This window comes from Leptonychotes weddellii, chromosome 3, assembly GCF_054177405.1.
Source record: "Leptonychotes weddellii isolate Sample4059 chromosome 3, ASM5417740v2, whole genome shotgun sequence".
In the NCBI taxonomy this organism is placed as follows: domain Eukaryota; kingdom Metazoa; phylum Chordata; class Mammalia; order Carnivora; family Phocidae; genus Leptonychotes; species Leptonychotes weddellii.
Genome location: NC_138371.1, coordinates 6,461,316 through 6,482,170, shown reverse-complemented (window position 1 = coordinate 6,482,170; position 20,855 = coordinate 6,461,316). Strand labels below are relative to the sequence as shown.

At 41.6% G+C, this 20,855-nt stretch overlaps 1 protein-coding gene across 6 annotated transcripts in view; it reads left to right on the top strand.

Annotated features, from left to right (window-relative positions):
- Nucleotides 1–7,286: 7,286 nt before the first annotated feature.
- GIGYF2 (GRB10 interacting GYF protein 2) overlaps nt 7,287–20,855 on the top strand; it is a 137,192-nt gene continuing 123,623 nt past the window's right edge. For 5 of the 6 annotated variants that reach the window (XR_014143328.1, XM_081813382.1, XM_081813381.1 and 2 more), the window contains exons 1-3: nt 7,295–7,387; nt 11,246–11,315; nt 13,101–13,166. The gene's annotated coding sequence lies outside the window, so the exon portion shown is untranslated. Of the gene's footprint in view, nt 7,388–11,245; nt 11,316–13,100; nt 13,167–20,855 lie in introns of all 6 variants that reach the window. The other variant, XM_006739590.3, reaches the window with a different exon arrangement.

The window sequence follows — 20,855 nt, the reverse complement described above, 5'->3', positions numbered from 1 at the left end:
GCTTGTGTTCCCTCTCTCGCTGTGTCTCTCTCTGTCAAATAAATAAATCTTTAAAAAAAAAAAAAGAATTCACACTTTGTTATTTCCTCAATATCCTCCTGGTTACACAGGTCAGCCTGATTGGAGTCTGGTTGGGACAGAATCAGTCAGGGTTCTTAACTGCAAGTAGCAGGATCTAAGCAGGCCTGATTTCAGCAGAAGAGGAGCTGACTGAAAAGACACTGAGGAGCTCACAAGATCACTACTAGCAGGGTTGGGGGATTAACCTGAGGAAACTGGCAGGAGGCCAGGTGACTGAGACTATAACCTAAAGCACACCATGGGAACCAGCCAGACATGTGCCACTGCCCTGGTTGACCAGAACTTTGGGGTGTCCTGTTTCTTCAGGTTCTTTTTTTTTTTTTTTTTTAGATTTTATTTATTTAATTACTTTAGAGAGAGAGGAGAGAGAGTGAGCAAGGGGGAAGAGTAGAGGGAGAGGGACAAGCAGACTCCATGCCTAGCACAGAGCCTGACACGGGGCTCGATCTCACAACCCTGAGATCATGACCTGGGCCAAAATCAGGCATCAGATGCCCAACTGACTAAGTCACCCAGGTGTCCCTGTTTCTTCAGGTTCTTCATCCAGGTCCAGAGTCTGAGGCTGAATCCAGTCATGTGCCCATGTGTTAGGGGTGGGAACGGTTAGTATCTGGACAGTTTGTCATCTGTAAAGGAAGGCAGGCTCTGCCTCTGGCCAAGATTTTTGTTTCACCCAAACGTGGGAAAGTATTTCAGATGCAGAATAGCTGTGAAAGAGTAGCAGCTGTCCATTGCAGAGATACTCATGAGTTTGATCGAGGCGTTTTACTTCTGAGAATTTATCCTACCGGTAAATATAACCATGAACAAGGGTATATTTAGAGCGATACTCATTACTGCATTGCTTGTAATAGCAAAACTACTGGAAACAATGAGGATGTCTATCAGCAGGGGATCGATTAAGTATATTATGGTACAGACATGTAAATGAACACCGCTAGAGAGTCATTTAAAAAATGTGGAGGATTCCAGGGCATACCATTTCTTGGAAAAAGGTTAGGGGCAGAGCAGCATGCATGGTAATTCTTAGGTGTTTTGTTTTGTTTGTTTTACATGAGAGATACAAAATCATGGCTCTGCCCATGAAGGCTAAGGTGCATGGGTCAGGGATCAAGTGGATTTTGGGCAAACATCATATCCTCAGCTCTTGGTGGTGCTGAGAATGGAGAAGCACATCATACTTGTCTATGTGTACAACATTTTTGGGGAAGCCATACCCAGAGCTGTCAACAGTGGGTTACATCGGGGTGCCTGGGTGGCTCAGTTGGTTAAGCGACTGCCTTCGGCTCAGGTCATGATCCTGGAGTCCCTGGATCGAGTCCTGCATCGGGCTCACTGCTCGGCAGGGAGTCTGCTTCTCCCTCTGACCCTCCCCCCTCTCATGTGCTCTCTCATTCTCTCTCTCTCAAATAAATAAATAAAAAATCTTTAAAAAAAAACCAAAACAGTGGGCTACATCAGTGGGGGAGAACCTGAGGGTCCTGCGTAGGTCTTGGGGGGATTTAAATTTTTTCCTTTATATTTTTGTGCATTCTAAAAACTTAAAAACCATAAGCATGTACTGCTTTACTACTATTTTTAACAACAGTTAATAAAAAAGAGAGGAAACTGTCTGACCACCATGAAAGTGAGAAGGGCAGTGGTACATCCATGTGGGAACCCTCTGAGACAGCTGCAATATGAAATCCTAAATATGCAAAAGACTCAGGAGAAAATGAAAAACATTTTGGGACACATCGTGGAACATTTATGTGAAAGGATACGTTTATTGTACTCCGAGATAGTTTTTTATGATTTAATTTTCTTGGTATACATCTGAAAGGTTAGAAATGAGAATAGAATTTAAAATATGCAAATACTTTCATAATAAAAAATGTTTTCAAACATAAAAATGTATCTGTTTCCATAGTTATCATCTGAGCAACCTTTCCCTGATGTTTGCTCAGCTCTCTGGCTGTTTCTTCCCCCAATCTCTTACTTGTGTTTTCTCTTTGGTTTTCAGTTGTGTGTGCAACACTTTTAATTAGGGGCCCAATCTCAGTGGCCACTGCCCTCTTCACCAACAAATCCATCCTCCCTTTTCATCCACTTCCAAACTTCTGCATCCTCCCTTCCGTATCTCCTACACTTTCCTAACCTTCTGTTCTTCCTGCTCTGTAGACAATTGTAGACACCAAATTCAATGGCTGTTTCCCCAGCCCCAGACTCCTTGACAATTCTGTAGATTTAGCATTGCCAATCAATTTCTTTCTCCCTCTGTTCTGAGACTGGCTCCTGCCCCTAACCTGGTCCTACCTACAACTTTTCTGTGCCCACCAGCTGTGTGTTTTCCTCCCAAGAGCGTGCCTTAGCTCCATACTGTTCCTTTCTGCAATTGCTTGTTGTGGGTGATTCCCCATGATTTCAAAGATCTCCCCTCTATGGATGACTCTCAGATCTATAGCCCAGACCCCTGAAACTTAAGTTGGATCTGTTGCTGGAAACAACTACATGGGCCTCTCCTCGTAGTCTAGGTCACAGAACGGTGACCTCAGACCATTTGGATTTATTATCTGGCAGCTCCTTGCTTCGAAAGAGACTGTTTTAGCAAACAAGGTAGAAGCTCTAGCACCTTATAGCATTGGACGTCATCTCCTTTCATTTTTCCCATGTTCTATCAGTTATATATAATGGCCTCAGGGGAGGGGAATTAGACTCTACCTCTGGAAAGGGTAATGGCAAGGTTCTAGAAGAGTATGTTGGATGGACAATATTGGTGTTGCCATTTTTAGAAAAATACAATCTGTGGCAATGGATCAACCAGTATTTGTTACATACTAAACTTGTTTCTGGCTAAACTCCTCACTCCTTCCCCCCCCCGACATGATTTTTATTATTAACTTCTCTGTTTCTATCAATGATACAATAAGGGTGAAACTTTGTTATTATCCCTGACTAGAGTGGGCATCAGTCTACTCTTGTAACTTTAAAACCATAATCTAGGGGCGCCTGGGTGGCTCAGTCGTTAGGCGTCTGCCTTCAGCTCATCTGCCTTCCGCTCAGGTGGTGATCCCAGCCTCCTGGGCTCGAGCCTTGCGTCGGGCTCCCTGCTCCGTGGAAAGCCTGCTTCTCCCTCTCCCTCTGCCCCTGTTTGTGTTCCCTCTTTGGCTGTGTCTCTCTCTGTCAAATAAATTTTAAAAAACTTTTAAAAAAACAAACAAACCACTATCTAATGAAACACTGGAAAGACAGAGTGAATACCAGAAGGGGAAGGCACCCTTCCTGAGAAGTAGATAATCAAGAATTGCTTTGATTCTGTAGGTATCTGTATGCCGGGACAATGCCAGCTGCTGAGGATGTGAAGTCAAATACTCCTTCCCCCCTCCTCCTCCTTCTCTTCTTCCCTTTAATTTGGTTCCTGCTCTCTAGAAGCTTTTACTTTGGGGCTAAAAATGTGGCTAAGGCACTCTGAAAAAACAGTTTCACAGTTTCTGATAAAGTTAAAAACACCACATGACCACCAATCTCATTCTGAGGTATTTATCCAAGTGAAATAAAAACCTAAGTTCATACAAATACCTGCTTGTGAATATTTATAATGGTTTTATTAATAATCTCCCCAAACTGAAAACAACCCAAATGTCCCTCAGCAGGGGAATGGATAAGCAAATACATAGAATGAAATGCTACTCATGAAGAGAAGGAGAAGGAGGAGGAGAAGGAGGAGGAGGAGGAGGAGGAGGAGGAGGAGGAGGAGGAGGAGGAGGAGGAGGAGAAAGTACTTAAACAAGCAACAGTATGGCTGAATCTTAAGTGCATTATGCTAAGGGAAAAGAAGCCAGCCTCAATAGGCTACATACTCTATGTTTTTATTTATATGATATTATAAGGCAAAACTATAAGGACAGAAAACATAACAGTGGTTTAAGGGCCAAGAGTGGGGGTTAGTGCTGACTACAAAGAGTTATTGAGGGGACTCTAGTGGATGGTGGGACTATTTTGTACCTCAGTTTTAGTGGTATTACACACACCTATATGCACTTGTCAAAAGTTGCAGAATGGCCACGAAAAATGCTGCATTTTACTGTATATAAATTATACCTTAAGTATATATATATTTAAATTATATCTTACATATATAAATTTTATATATAAAATAAAATTTAAATATATATAAAATTACAGGCACAGGTGGCACAGCATGAGAGAGGTGGATGTTGCATGGCGAGCTGGTTAGGGACATGGGCTCAGTAATCAGTCAGCCTGGGCTAGAAAGTCCTGGCTGAGATTTGGAGAAGGTAAGCACTTCTTCCAGGTGCCTGGTTGGCTTTTTTAGTGCTCCAAAGTGCCATCCCCAGGATTACAAGAGAGAATGAAAGTAAAGCCCCTAATGAGGTGGTTAGCACGTAACAAGCATTAGTATTGCTTTTTTTCTTAAAAATAACAGCTCAAGGGGTGAGGTCTGTGGTCTAAGGGAGGGGATTAAAAAAAGCTTCACAGAGGTAATAACATATGATTTAGGCTTTTATTTAAAGATTTTATTTATTTATTTGACACAGAGAGAGCACAAGACACACACACAGCGAGAGAAGGAACACAAGCAGGGGGAGAGGGAGAAGCAGACTCCCCACTGCAGGGCTCCATCCCAGGACCCTGGGATCACGACCTGAGCCAAAGGCAGGTGCTTAACAACTGAGCCACCCAGGCGCCCCTGATTTAGGCTTTTAAAGATGAGCAGGAGTTATGCAGGTTGGCAACAAGTGGGGTAAATGTTGGGAAAGACATTGTAACAAGAGGGAATAGCATGTGCAAAGGCTAAAACAGAATGGCATATTTGAGGACCTTTATTATTTATTTTTTATTTTTTAAGATTTTATTTATTTATTTGACAGAGAGTGACACAGCGAGAGAGGGAACACAAGCAGGGGGAGTGGGAAAGGGAGAAGTAGGCTTCCCGCTGAGCAGGGAGCCCGATTCGGGGCTTGATCCCTGGACCCTGGGATCATGACCTGAGCCGAAGGCAGACGCTTAACGACTGAGCCACTCAGGCACCCCTGAGGACCTTTATTTTTGAAAAGATTTTATTTATGTATGTATGTATGTATGTATGTATTTGTTTATTGATTTATTTATTCATTTGAGAGAGAGCGAGCGAGCTGGGATGGGGGGAGGAGCAGAGGGAGAGTGACAAGCAGACTCAATGCTGAGCGTGGAGCCTGATGGGGGCTCAATCCCCTGATCTGAGCCAAAATCAAGAGTGGGATGCCTAGGGTGCCTGGGTGGCTCATTCAGCTAAGTGTCTGCCTTTGGCTCAGGTCATGATCCCAGGGTCCTGGGATTGAGTCCCAAGGCAGGCTCCCTGCTCAGTGGGAAGTCCCTCCCCCTGCTCGTGCTCTCTCTCTAATAAATAAATACACAAATAAATAAATAAATAAATAAAATCTTAAGAAAAAAAAAGAGTGGGATGCCTAACCAACTGAGCCCACCAGGCACCTCTGAGGACCTTTAAATATGGGCATATCTGAAGCAATAAGTTCAGGAGAAAAATGAAGGGGAAGGGGATGATATGGGTCTAGAGTTCAGCAGAATGAGATTGTGAAGGGTCCGTTTGAGATTCTGCATTTCTAACAAGCTTCCAAGTAATGCTAATGCTACTGGTTCATTGACCACATTTTAAGCAGCAAGGACATAAAGATCAAGGGAATCAAGTGTTGCAGATAATAGGGAGTGGTCAATCACACTGAAGATAGGAAAGCCCTAAGTCAAGATCAGGACTGAAAAACTCCAGTTATCAGTTTGTAGGTTGAGGTATCTAAGAGCAAGCATTAGAATAGAAGCCACATTGGAGTAGTTGATGATTGCTTGCGGGGTATGGAAATTGGGTGAGTATAAATAACTCTTTTGTGTAGTTTGGCTTTGAAAGGGAACAGAGAGGTAGGGAGGCGGTTGCAGGGGGAATTGTAGTTTTTACTATTAACTTTTAAGATGGAAGACCTTTGAGTATTTTATTTATTTTATTATTATGTTATGTTAATCACCATACATTACCTCATTAGTTTTTGATGCAGTGTTCCATGATTCATTGTTTGTGTATAACACCCAGTGCTCCATGTAGAACTTGCCCTCCTTAATACTCATCACCAGGCTAACCCATCCCCCTCAACCCCCTTGAGTATTTTATTTTTTACTTTTTCAAGTAAGCTCTATATCCAACATGGAGCTTGAATTCACAACCCTGAGATCACAAGTTGCATGCTCTACCAATTGAGCCAGCCAGCTCAACTTTTGAGTATTTTAAAAAACTGTTGAGGTGCGCCTGGGTGGCTCAGTCAGTTAAGCGAGGGACTAGATCTTAGCTCAGGTCTTGATCTCAGGGTCATGAGTTCAAGCCCCTCCTTGGGCTCCATGCTGGGTATGGAGCCTACTTAAAAAAAAAAAAACTGTTGAGAAGGATCCTATAAAAAAGGGAGAGGTTGGATACACGAGGAAGAATGGGATGACCTGAGAAGGGTTGAGTTGTCAGATATAGAGATAAAAATATAGGATACCCAGTTAAATCCGAATTTCAGAAAAACGAGTAACTTTTCAGTGTAAATATGTCCCCAATATTTCTGGGCGTCCTGTATCTTACCTGCCAACCCCCAGAAGGGAGATTTTTAGGCAAAAGGGTTATAGCCCCTGATATGGTACCAGGAGGGGGTCGGAGTTGTGTAGTCCTCAGCTGTCACATTTCAAGACTCTAGAATGAGTTTCCAGTTCTACCAGAACCGTTAACAAGTAGAGACACTGCTTTAAATTTCAGCTTTTGTCGTTTCACCATTTTCTCTAGAATGGCAAACAGGCAGGAAAATGCTGGGTGAAAAGCTGTGGAAAAGTTCTACTGTTGAAAATCAGCTCGTAAATGATGAAGAGCTTTTTGAACTGCGAACGGGCTCTGGATTGGGTGCATAGGACGGTGAGTCACAGGGTGTCTGGCCGGGGTCCAGCTTTGCACACCAACTCTACTCAACTCAAGGGCAGGCAGGGAGCCCCATCCCAGGGACCCGCAGGCGCCTGCGCCCTGCCCCAGCCCCGCCCCCTCCTAGCCCGGCATCCGGGGCTCAGGCAGGGGCGTGTCCGGGGAGGAGGGGCGGGGGGCAGCGGAAAGGAAGGATGTCGTGGGAGGCTGGATAAGCGGGTAGGGAGGCGAGGCGGGGCGGGGGCGGAGCAAGGGGCGTGACGGAACGAGCGCGCTGTCACGTGATGTGCGTGGCGACGTGTCGGCCATCTTGTGTTGTTGAGGCTGAGGACTGACTTGGGTTCTGAGACTCTCTGTCCCGGACCGCAGGTAACCAGCGACTCCGTCTCTCCCCCCTGCCCGGCTCCGCTTCGCGCCCCGACTCCGCCGTCTCCCGCCACCCCACACGGAGCCGCCGGGGCCTCCCGCCCGCGCTCGCGTCCTCGCCGCTCCTGCCCGACCCGGCCCAGCCGCATGGACACCCACAGGCCGCCCCGGCAGCGGCTGCGGCCGGCTCGGGCGTCAGGCGAGGGGACAGGTCAGGTGCGGGGCCGGAGGGAGCCTCCTCCCCGGCGGGGGGCACGCCGGGCCCGGGCGCGTCTCGGCCGCCGAGCCGGGGAGCCCCCTCCTCCAGGGCCCGTTGACATCGCGGGGGGGGTCGAGGAAGGGAAGAGGGTGGTGGGGTGGGCAGTGTCAGGCCGATTTGCTCAGGGCTAGAGGGTTTCCCTTCTGCTACCTGCTCCCCGGGCCGGCCACCCGCCCAGCAAGGGGGTGCCCGGGATAACAGCTGCTTCGGCCAGACAGCTGCTCCTGCCGGTCCTCCTCCCCACACCTGGCCTCCGGGAGGTGCGCCTTTGCCTTCCTGACCGAGCATCTGCACTGGGGAGACTCCTTCCGTGGCGAAAGGATTGGGTCTGGACCAGGCCTGAGGCAAGGTGGAGCCATGATCTGAACCTGGGACAAGGTTGGGAAAGTCAAGCCCGAGGCAGCTTTGGGACCCGAACATTCACGTCAGGTTGAAATGGGCATTAGTCTTTACGTGTCAGCAGTTTCCCACGAAGCACTTTGAATACTTTAGTTTTGTGACTGAAACATAAGTCAGATTTATGTTTTCGACCACAGAAGGGTGTATGAAAGCAGCAGCTTGTATGATCGTGTTTGGGAAGCAATAACGTTGATTTGCATTTATGTAGCACTGTGTTTTGTTTTTTTCCTTTCCCTGAAAGTCAGAGCACTTAAGCACACCTAGTTTCTCTGTAAGGAAGGTAAGTATTCCAGTTAAACTTACAAGAAATTGAGGATGGGGCCGGAAGCTGTGAACAGTTTCTTATCCAGTGTTACATATCTTGAATTATAGGCAGTTTGGATTCCCAGTGTTGTGTGCAGGGAAGATGTTCTCTCCTGTAGTATTTCCTTTTTAGAATCTAATGATTTCTTAGATTTCAAACAATTTCCTCTTGTCAGTCGTTTCTGTACATTAACTTTCATCCATCTAATATTTGCAGTTCTAGCCTTACAGAGTTTGTTCATTTTGGTTAGAGCACAAATGTGTTCCCTCATTTATTGATGATTTTATGTGTTTTACCAGTTAGTGTACCAGATTTTGGAGTGCTCAAACTGGATGGAATATGTGCTTTTCTTGTTACATCAGATGTTGACATCAGTAGAGGACACCAGGAAAAAAATTTAGAAGTTGCATGTATCTGGAAAAATGTCACACAGTTCTTCCTTTACATCACCATTGAGTACACTGGTAATGGTAGTGATTTATTGGGAAAGGGCTTTACACCTTTTCTATACTTGACAGCATTTTAGGATTTTGAGACTGAGGAGGAAGAAGGGACTATGTACTTCCATTTATTCATTCATTCATGCATTCATTTATTTGACAACTATTGAGACTCTACTACACTCTTGGGTGCTGGGAGCAAAACAGACCAAAAATTCCTTTCTCAGTGGAGCTCATTTCTACACAGATAAATAAAAGCTCAGATAAAATACATAGTGTTGTGGTGAATGATGTGGAAAAAAAAATGAGACAGGGGAAATAGGATGTTAGGGATTTGGGGGTTAATTTGTGTGGGGGGGTGTTAATTTTAAGTAGAGTGCCCTGGGAAGGCTGCATAGAGAAGCTTATGTTTGAGGAAGGACCTGACACCGGTAAAGGAGCAATTCCTGTAAGTATATGGAGAAGGAATGCTCCAGACTAGGGAAGCTAGGGCAAAGATAACTGAGGCAAAAACTGAAGTGGGAGCGGGTCAGGTGCTGGGAAAAATATGGAGGCTAGCTTAGCCAGAGAGGCACAAGCGAGAGGGAGGCCAGTAGAACCTGTGTACCTTACTCATTGGTACTAAGATGAGAGGGGTTATTCAGTGACTTAGAAATTTTTTCCACACCTCTTGTGACTATTAGAAAGGGAGATCAGATTCTGGAGATTTGGGCCAGTATGACCAAATCGCCTTCCCTCCATATGACACGCTCCACCCCAGTTTGGAAAAATTCAGGCTGCTCATATAACATATCTCAGGAAATTGTCATGAAATACCTTCTTAAACTTTAATTTTTTAAAGATTTTATTTATTCATGAGAGAGAGGCAGAGGGAGAAGCAGGCTCGCCAAGGAGCAGGGAGCCCGATGCGGGACTTGATCCCAGGACCCCAGGATCATGACCTGAGCCGAAGGCAGACGCTTAACCGTCTGAGCCACCCAGGCGCCCCGTTTCTTAAACTTTTTTTTTTTTTTAAAGATTTTATTTATTTATTTGACAGAGAGATAGACAGAAGAGCACAAGCAGAGGGAGTGGCAGAGGGAGAGGGAGAAGCAGGCTCTGCACCGAGCAGGGAACCCGATGCGGGACTCGATCCCAGGACCCCGAGATCATGACCTGAGCCGAAGGCAGACGCTTAACCATCTGAGCCACCCAGGCGCCCCTCTTAAACGTTTTTAAATGAGATGGGTGATAAACTGCCTAAGGGATTTCTCAAAAGGAATTGCTTTCAAAGAAGGGGATCTTTGGAATATTTCTGAATATTTGAAAATGTAGGGAAATTAATTTGCTTTGAAGTTTAGACACATCTTAAGACATATAACCTGAAAGAATGATTGAATCAGCATATTAACTTACATTGTTCTTTTTTTAAATTTTTTTTTAAAGATTTTATTTATTTGACAGGGATACAGCGAGAAAGGGAACACAAGCAGGGGGAGTGGGAGAGGGAGAAGCAGGCTTCCCACTGAGCAGGGAGCTTGATGCAGGGCTCGATCCCAGGACCCTGGGATCATGACCTGAGCCGAAGGCAGAGGCTTAACAGCGGAGCCATCCAGGTGTCCCTTAATTTACGTTGTTCTTAATCTGATTAGTAAGAATTAAGAATTTCTCTTAATTCTGTTCTGTCCAGCCTAGTTTTAAATGTCTCAGGGTTTCTTCCACTAATTTGTCTGTCTTTTATAAATTTTACATGTACAGAACTTTTTGTGCTGAGTTTTTTATTTCTCCACTTTTACTTTTCAGACTAATTCTCCAGTTCTTTGGTACTTATAAGCTTTTTTCTTTGGAATTTTTTTTTTTTCCCGATTCCCATCCAGCTTATCTCCATATGCTTATTACTAAGCTTTCAAAATGTTTTCTTTCATTTTAATTCACCTGAGGAATTTAATATCTTGGTTTTGAAATGCTCTTGCTGGTGAGTCAAGTTGCATATATGAAAAATAATTTGTCATAGCTTGCTTGAAGCTCATGAGAAGAGAGGAATTACAACTTCAGGGTGTGAGTGGAGCTCCTTGTCTAAAAGGAGACATGGCAGTGATAGGGATGAAATGGTATTTTAACGAATTGCCTTTTTCCCTCTTGTTCCTTTGTTGAATTTTTGAAATGACATTTCCATATTCTGTCTTTGATGTCATATCAGCTCATTTGTTCTCATGACTCTGCATTTTAATACTCCGTATGTTTTGTGTGTGTGTGTGTGTGTGTGTGTGGACTTTCACACTGGAAGATGACACTACTGATAGTGATTGTTGTCTGGGAGGACCTTTTGGGTGAAAAGATTATTTCTGTCCCTTTTACCCTTGTCATTCTAGAAGATATTTGATTTGTGGCATTTTCAAAGACTGACTTCATTTGTAGTTCTCTATTATTCCCTGCTGATTAAATTTTCAGTACTTTCTGTTTTATTCTATTTCTTATAGATTGTAGTGGGACCAGTCTCATTAGGTTGAATCTACAGCCTATGTTGGTGTTAATCCGGGTATCTTAGAGGCAAGTTAAATGTCCATTTTCCTTCAGCAGTTTGAATTGCCTTAACATTATTTGGTCATCATTGTAAAACTCTGAACCCAAACCTATTTTACCCCCTTTAACCCTCCTCTAGGATTTTATGGTGATAAAGTTCTAGGATTTCCATTCATTTTTAATGTCCTGAAAAGTCACATATTTTTAAATATATAAGTAGATTTTCACTCCATAGGCAAGCTTACTTATAGTTAGAGTCCCAATATTTTTTGACCTGATTAGCATTTTTTCATTTTTTATGCTCTCAGGTGACTGAGAAATATGGTAGATTAATTAATTATACAGGAATGCAGAATGATAACTTTTGTTGAATTGCATATATATATATATATATATATATTTTTTTTTTTTAAAGTAAGCTCTATGCCCAACTTGGGGCTTGAACTCACGACCCCAAGATCAAGAGTCGTGTGCTGTACCGACTGAGCCAGCCAGGCACCCTGAATTGCTCATAATTTTTTGTATGAGGTTGAGGGAGAAGATGGGGGAGGTTTGAAAAACAAAAGAATATTCCCTTAAGTGGCCACAATTTAAGTTTATAAAAATATTTTCAACCTATTATATACCTACCTACTTCAAGTTATTAAAGTACACAATACTGTATTTTCTTGTTAACCACGGAGTTTCATTAATTACAAAGAACTTTAATTTATACTTGTAATAGGAGATACTCTAGAGCTTGTTCTCTTGAGTTAGGCCCAGAGAAGACTTTATTACAATGTTCTCCCCTCTTTTTCTTCTGCATGCCCTTATAAAAGTAGACTTAAGTGCATAAAGTTGATTGACCTTTAGGACATTATAATTACATGGCTACATTTTTGCAAAAATAAATCACAAGGCAGAAGTGGCTTACGTTGCTTTTTTGCTGTTAATAAAATTATCAACTTTAATTTGTAATGTTTTTTGACTCATAGCAGCATTCAAAGCATTATTTGATTTTAGCTGAGAAACCGCTTGAAGTTACTGTGTTTCAGTCCACTCCTTGTCATTTGAAATATCACCATCTGTGGATTTTTTTTTTTTTTAAGATTTTATTTATTTATTTGACAGAGAGAGACCAAGTAGGCAGAGAGGCAGCCAGAGGGAGAGGGAGAAGCAGGCTCCCCACTGAGCAGGGAGCCCGATGCGGGGCTCGATCCCAGGACCCCCTGGGATCATGACCTGAGCTGAAGGCAGCCGCTTAACCGGCTGAGCCACCCAGGTGCCCCATTCTGTGGATTTTTAAGATGCTGTCTCAGTAGAGTCTTAAAAGAAGTTTGTGATTTTGCATCTGAAAGCACGCCTGGAGATTTGCTCCTTGGGCATTTTGGCAGTGGTTATATTTCTTGGGGTCACTAATTATTTGCATAGGATATATCCTGTATTATTGTGTTGCTGGCTGTCATTTTTCTATGAGGTATGCTTAAAAATTAATACTAAATCCCCGTAATGTGGTTTTGAATGAAAACCCCAAGTAATCACTTTCCTAAACTTTATATTTCCTAAACCCTCATTTGTTAGCTTCGTCTGAATCACTTAGAACTTTTGTTAAAAACATGTATTTTTTAGTCCCACTCCAGAGCTACTGAGAGTGACTCTTTAAATGTTAGGAAAGTGGAAGTTGGTTTATAAGCACACAATGTGATTCTAATATTTTAACCAGGTTAGGAACCATTTCCTGTTAAAACTATTCATGATAAGAAATTATATTTTTAAAGTTGCCTAAGAGATTGATTATTGGGTCAATTATTTTAATACTTTTGTTATTTACAGTGTTAAAAGGACCTGAACAAAGTCTGCTCACACCTCCTGCTGTGAACCAGCAGAACTTTTGAACAGGTGAGTGTTGAAGGGAAGCACAGAGCTGAGGGCTTATGCAAACATAATTTTTGCATTTAAGGTTTCAGGGGTTTTTGTCCTGTTTTTTTCCTGAGGTTATAGATACTTCTCAGGTACTGCTCAGATTTCTTATGAACCATAAGAATAATCATGCCCTGTCTGCATTGATCCTGGTGTGGAATTTGTGTCTTAAACTGTTGTAATGATTTTCTGATGGCGTGAAACAGGAAGAGGAATGCTTTGGGGGCAGGAGTAAGGAGGTATCTTAAAGAACCCGAGGGCTGTTGGCGTTCATGAAGGACATGAACCAGAAACTGGGAAACATTCAGGAGCCAGGACAGTCCAGATAGCACTTACCTCCCTGCTGGCTAGTCAGTGTCCTCTCTTGTCTCTTTTTAGCCTGCTTTAATTGTCTTTTCACAAGCTGTCCTTTTTCTGCTTTAACACATGGGAAGAAAATCACCACTTTATTCCTGGAACCACATATGAACTCAAGCTCTAGTGCCACTAGCCAACTGGTTACTAACTCATTGTCCATGTTTCAAATTCTTGGGAGGGAAGATTTGATTGGTTGAAGTTTGTCCAATTCTCTATCATTGGTCTAGTTAGTATGGCCATAGGGTTGGAGTCTAGAAATACAAACATAATTGAAAGATCCCACTTCCAAGAGTGGATGCAGGTTGAAGAGAAGGTGTAGTGTTGGCTCTTCTAGGCAGAAACCCACAGAACCTTCTGGATGTTTTTCCTTTCCTAGAAAAATTCCCTGTAGATAGGTTGGCAGTTTCAGTTTATATGTCCTGAAGAGTTAAAATATATGCATATCTTTTGGTCAGTGAGGCCCAGTAGGTCTCATAGAGCATCCTTGTTTGAACTTCCTAGTGCAATGTTGTTTTTTTTTTTTAAAGATTTTATTTATTTGACAAAGAGAGAGGGAACACAAGCGGGGGGAGCGGGAGAGGGAGAAGCAGGCCTCCCACAGAGCAGGGAGCCCAATGCGGGGCTCGATCCCAGGACCCTGGGATCATGACCTGGGCCGAAGGCAGACGCTTAACGACTGAGCCACCCAGGCGCCCCTTCCTAGTGCAATGTTTTAACAAAAGTTCTTGATTAAGGGGGTTCAGAGGAGTGTTTGCGAAAAAGGTTTAGCAAATGAACATAAGCAAGTGAGAGGCTTGGTTTGTGGAAAAATTCATTGGTTATTTATTTTTCATTGATTGCTTTTATAAATTTTAATTTCTGGGTACTTTTTATAGTATTAAGCACCCTTGAGTATTAGGACGCCATGGAGAATTTGAAGAGTGGGACTTGCTGTATGTGAACATATATTCACATTATTTGAATGGTAGCAGGGATTTTTCACTGTTGAGAAAGAATCAGTGAGATAGAGTATAAACTTTTGTATTGACATGTTTTTGTATTCTAGAATTATTAGGTAATACTGAAGCAAGCTTTTTTTTAATGGAGCGTTTTGAAGCCCTGTTTATTTTTGTTTATAGCTTGTATATACTTGGTGACATCTAATTACTTCATTTTTTAATGACTTAAATCTTGTTGGTATATTAGTGTATTGAGATTTTTGATGCAAAGCTTAGGGATTACTAATAAAAGTTATGTATTGTAGAGTGATGTATCCAATGACAGGCCACAGATGAGACTTCCTATGATACTTTTTTTAAGCCAGGGTTTCTTCAGCAGATTGCAGCTGAATTCATTTTTAAGGTAGAATAGTCTTCTCATATTGTATGTTTTCTTTAATCTGGATTTTGAGGTAAGGTGTATTCAGGCTTATTGAGTTAAGGCTTTGTGAGGTTTAAAAAGATTTCCACATAATCTGTATAAAACTTCCACAGGCTTTGGGGATCCCTCTCTGGAAAACATTGGCTTGTGATGAGATTATCAAATGACATGGTAATGTTTATGGAATTGTAATTTTTCCTAGAATAGGTTACTGGTTGCTAATTTTGTTCTTTAACCAAAAGGGAGAAAACTAGAAATGTTTACATATTGTTCAGAAGCTGTGGGGGGAATGACAGTTATAGCTTTTCTTCTTATAGTGATATTGTGGCCAATATGTTCTTTGGGAACAAAGCTCCTTTTCAAGTTGTCCTGGGCCTGGAGGAAGTCTTGGGAACTCTGGTCTCTTCCGTATTGGTTTTTTGGTTGCAGTTAGTGACAAGAATTGGCACCTTCTAATTGGTAAATCATGGCTCAGGCATTGAAGGCATGGTCATATGCAGGGGCTCTCATGATTAGCTCCTTGAGGATTGAGGTGATATCGCCCACACCATGGTCAATTGAGGGACTGGATATGAAACCATCCTGTAAGATCAGTGGGTCAGAGAGCCTTAATTTATCTTTTGCAACCTGACACTCTTCTTTAGTCTTTTAAACTATTTCTACCGTTTTTTTTTTAAGATTTTATTTATTTATTTGACAGAGAGAGGAGAGAGCCCGCACAAGCAGGGGGAGTGGCAGGCAGAAGGGAAGCTGGCTCCCTGCTGAGCAGGAAGCCTGATGCGGGACTCAATCCCAGGACTCTGGTGGGATCATGACTTGAAGGCGGACACTTAACCACTGAGCCACCCAGGTGTCCCTCCACTATTGTTAATGAAGTTTCTGGTAGTGTGTTGGGAGAATCTATTCTCTTCCCTACCCAGAGGGCTTACTGTATTGCTTAACTGAGTGATGCAGAGGGGTAGATACAGTTGAAGGATAGTGGAACAGAGTGGGAGATTGGGAAAAGGAGAAAAAGTGACTTCCACAAAATGAATTCCTCTGAAACTTGCAAGGAATTGGAGAAAAAAGAAAAAGGTAATCAAGCAGTATTGAGCACTGTATCATTATGTAGTGAAAAGTTTGTGGCTTTTTAAAGCAGTGAAATGGGGACGCCTGGGTGGCTCAGTCGGTTAAGTGTCTGCCTTTGGCTCAGGTCACGATCCCAGGATCCTGGGATCGAGCCCTGTGTCGGGCTCCCTGCTCATTGGGAAGCCTGCTTCTCCCTCTCCCACTCCCCCTGCTTGTGTTCCCTCTCTCGCCGTCTCTGTCAAATAAATAAAATCTTTAAAAAAAAAAAAAAAAGGCAGTGAAATGTAGGTTTTAATTTTCTGTTAATAACCTTAGGTAAATAAGTTAACCTCTTGTAGTCTTATTTCCCTTACCTGTAAAGTATATCCCACAGTGGTTGTGGGAATTAAAAATCTAAAATGCCCTGTGTAATGCCTGGCACCCAGGAAATGGGCTCTCAATAGATGGTAGCTTTTATTATTGTTATTGCTATGTAAATAGGTGCATTTTGATTATAAAATTTCATCCTTATAATCTGAATAGAGACATCAGTGAGTTTTCTTTGTAAGTCTTTTTTGTTTTGTTCTCAAGCCAATCAATATTTAAATAGCTGCTTTGTGATGAGTCCTGGGCTAGCCATAGTGGTGAGCAAAAAACACAAGGACCTATCTTCATGGGGCTTATAGCCTAGTGGCAGAGTCAATCAAAAAATCATATAAGTAAATTTCAAAATGTGAAAAGTCTCTCTGTCCTTGGAAAAGATACATTTTTAAGACCTAGATACTTTTTAAGTTAAGTGTTGCATTTTGGATCTTGGTGTTCTTGTTGTCAGTGATATTTTATGCCTCTTGATAATGCTTTTCAGGGTATGTATGTTTGTTCTAAGTTAATTTATGTATTTCTTTTGTTTGTCATTTTTTTCTTTTTCTCTGAGATAGACATTCTCAACTTTTTGATCTTAGGACTCCTTTCTTCTTTTAAAAGTTAAGAGGACTCCAAAGAGCTTTTGATTTTAGTTCCGCGTGTTTGTATTATATTGAAAAATTTAAAATGATTTCTTCATTTAAAAATAACGATAATCTGATTACATGTTTTTTTTTTTTTTAAAGATTTTATTTATTTATTTGAGAGAGAGAATGAGATAGAGAAAGCATGAGAGGGGGGAGGGTCAGAGGGAGAAGCAGACTCCTTGCCGAGCAGGGAGCCCGACGGGGGACTCGAGCCCGGGACTCCAGGATCATGACCCGAGCCGAAGGCAGCCGCCCAACCAACTGAGCCACCCAGGCGCCCAATAATCTCATTACATGTTAACATAAATATATTTTTAAGAAAAACACCCATTTTCTAAAATATTTTTATTTTTTTTATTTTATTTTTTCCTAAGATTTTATTTATTTATTCATGAGAGACAGAGAGAGACAGACAGAGGCAGAGGGAGAAGCAGGTTCCCCGCGGAGCAGGGAGCCCGATGCGGGACTCGATCCCAGGACCCCGGGATCACGACCTGAGCCAAAGGCAGACACTTAACCGACTGAGCCACCCAGGCTTCCCAATTTTCTAAAATATTTTTATATTTGGTGAAAAGAGTGGCATCGTTTTACCGTTTCGCAAATTGCTTTTATGTCTTACTTTTTGGAAGGCAGCTGAATTCTCATATCTGCTTCTGCATTCAATCAGTTGCTATTTATTACTTTGGTTCAGTATGGGAAGGACATTCATCCTCACGGAGATATGTATGTAGTTGGAAAAGGGAGGAATATTTTAAGAGCTTTTCCAAATTGCAGTTACTCTTTGTACACCAAAATTTGACAAATAGTTTTTAAAGGTTAGTTGTAATGTGAAATTTGAATTATATCAACGCACCTTTTATATTTTGTTACATTAAAATCCATTGGTCTATCTCCCACCTTAAATGAATATTTTATATAACACAGTATCAAAAAATTGCATTCATATAAATCATTACCCATCAGGAAAGCCTTTAATTATTGGGAAGGTCTTAAGTACTGGAAAACCGATCAAACCCATGATGGTGAATAGTTTTCCAAAATTCTTTTTTTTTTTTTAAAGATTTTATTTATTTGACAGAGAGAGACACAGCGAGAGCAGGAACACAAGCAGGGGGAGTGGGAGAGGGAGAAGCAGGCTTCCCGCAGAGCAGGGAGCCCGATGCTGGGCTCCATCCCAGGACCTTGGGATCATGACCTGAGCTGAAGGCAGACACTTAACGACTGAGCCACCCAGGTACCCCATAGTTCTCTAAAATTCTAATTTTGCTTGAAAGCTCAAATTTTATTATTGGAAGCAAGTACTGACAATTGTTTTTGTTTTGTTTTTGAACAAGTGACCGTGTCAGTTCATTCATTTTTGAAAAAATGTCTGCTAAATACCCAGGTCTTTTTGTCACTTACTCTTTCACTGCTTTGCATGATCAATGCAGTGCCAACACTGAAAAGTGCAAATAATATCTTAGTATTGTTATAATAGTAATTTTGACATCATGAGTACCTTGAAAGAGTTTCAGAAGACATTACTTTGAATTGCTCTTCTGGGGAGTGGAACAGTTTTCAGTGTTCTATTTACATATGATACATAGGTTTTTTGTTTTGTTTTTGTTTTTTATTTTATTATTTTTTTAAAGATTTTATTTATTTATTTGACAGAGAAAGACACAGCGAGAGAGGGAACACAAGCAGGAGGAGTGGGAGAGGGAGAAGCAGGCTTCCCGCTGAGCAGGGAGCCCGACGCGGGGCTTGATCCCAGGACCCTAGGATCATGACCTGAGCTGAAGGCAGACGCTTAACGACTAAGCCACCCAGGCGCCCTATTTTAATCAATTTAAAGAAAGATGATTTAACATAAAAGAAATATAAAATGTTAATCTTGGAATGCATTACTCTTTGAGGGAGGCAGTCTATTTTTAGTAAGCTTAGTCTTTTTAAACTCACCTTTTTTTTGAAGTATAATTTACATAGAATAAAATGCCTTCATTTTAAGTGCACTCATATTAAATGTACATTTTGATGAGTTTTGATAAATGTATATACCTGTATAACCGTCACCACAATTAAGATGTGTAACATTTTCATCACCTGTAGAAGTTTCCTTCTACTTTTTGCAGTCATTTTCCCTTCCTCACTACTGAATCTATTTTCTGTGACTGTAGATTAATTTTGCTTCTTCTAGGATTTTACATAAATGGAATTATTCAGAATGTATTCTTTTTGGGTCTGGCTTCTTTTGCTCAGCATAATGTCTGATTCATTCATGTTGCTGCATGTATCAGTAATTAGTTTTTTATTGCTGAGAATATTGGGTATGACTGTTACAGTATTTGTTTATCCATTCATCTGTGGATAAACATTTGGGTTGTTTTTGCTTTGGGGCTGTTAGGAATAAAGCTGACCTTAGTTTCATGGCATGGGTAGTGATTCAAATTGTGCTGGATTACAGTGCTTATCAGAACACTGTAAATTAGGAATTTAAATTTCTTTTATGGTGAGGAGAAAAGCCAGCAGAGCATCTATAATTTTTTTGAAGATGTGCCATAAAAAGGGTAATTAAGAGAAATAAATAGTATTTTGCAAGATTTCATATATAATGTATGGTCCAGATAGATGTAGATAATTATTTTGAGTTTTGATGATTTTTCTGGGAAAAAAGTTCTTTGTTCCTTTCCTAGGGTTAAGTGTATAGTAATAAAATGAATAATTGAAGTCTAGTTTTGCTTCATGAAGTTTTGCCATCAGTAAATGTTTAACAGATCATATTTTCAAAATTATTCAAAAATGTTTGCATGTTGGGGCACCTGGGTGGCTCAGTTAAGCATTTGACTTCAGCTCAGGTCATGATCTTGGGGGCCTGGCTCAGTTGGGAGTCTGCTTGTCCCTCTCCCTCTCCCCCTGCTTATGCTCTCTTGCTCTTTCTTAAATAAATAAATAAAATCTTAAAAAAAAAAATGTTTACATGTTAGGGCACCTGGCTGGCTCAGTCAGTAGAGCATTTGACTCTTGATCTCAGGGTTATGAGTTCAAACCCATATTGGGCATGGAGCCCACCTTAAGAGAAAAAAAGTTTGCATGTTTAAAAATGAAGATCAGATGGGTGCAAAAGGAAAGAGTGTTTTCTGCTGTAATAGTTGGGAGAAGAGTTTCCTTTTATTTTTGTGCCTTAAAATTTTTTAAGTTTTTTTTTTAGTAATCTCTACACCCAATGTGAGGCTTGAATTCACAGCCCTGAGATCAAGAGTTGCATACTTCACTGACTGAGCTAGTCAGGCACCCCCTTAAAATAGTTTTTTAAACTGAGTTAATGTTCAAAAACATACAACTTTTACAACTTTTGGGGTGCCTAGGTGGCTCAGTCGGTTAAGCGTCTGCCCTCGGCTCAGGTCATGATCCCAGGGTCCTGGGGTTGAGCCCCTTGTTGGGCTTTCTGCTCAGCGGGGAGCCTGCTTCTCCCTCTCTCTTCCCCCCCAAATAAATAAATAAAATCTTAAAAAACTTTTTTTTTAAAGTTTTTTTTTTTTAAGATTTTATTTTTTTGATAGAGCGTGCATGCATGAGCACGAACAGTGGGGAGGACACAGAGGGAGAGGGAGAGAGGAGGGCTCCATCCCAGGGCCCTGGGATCATGCATGACCTGAGCCGAAGGCAGATGCTTAACAACTGAGCCACCCAGGTGCCCCGGTATTAACTTCTATGACATTTATGTTGGTGTTGTAAAAGTATTTCATACAAACCAGGCAAATACTTTTTGTGATAATTAAGATCTGCTTTGTCATAAAAGTAATTGAAGAATATTGTTGCAAATTATGAAAATAGGGATAAAATCATTAATCTCACCTCACTAATATTTCTTCATTTCTGTCGTCTCTTTGTGTTTTAATGACATATGCAGAATTAG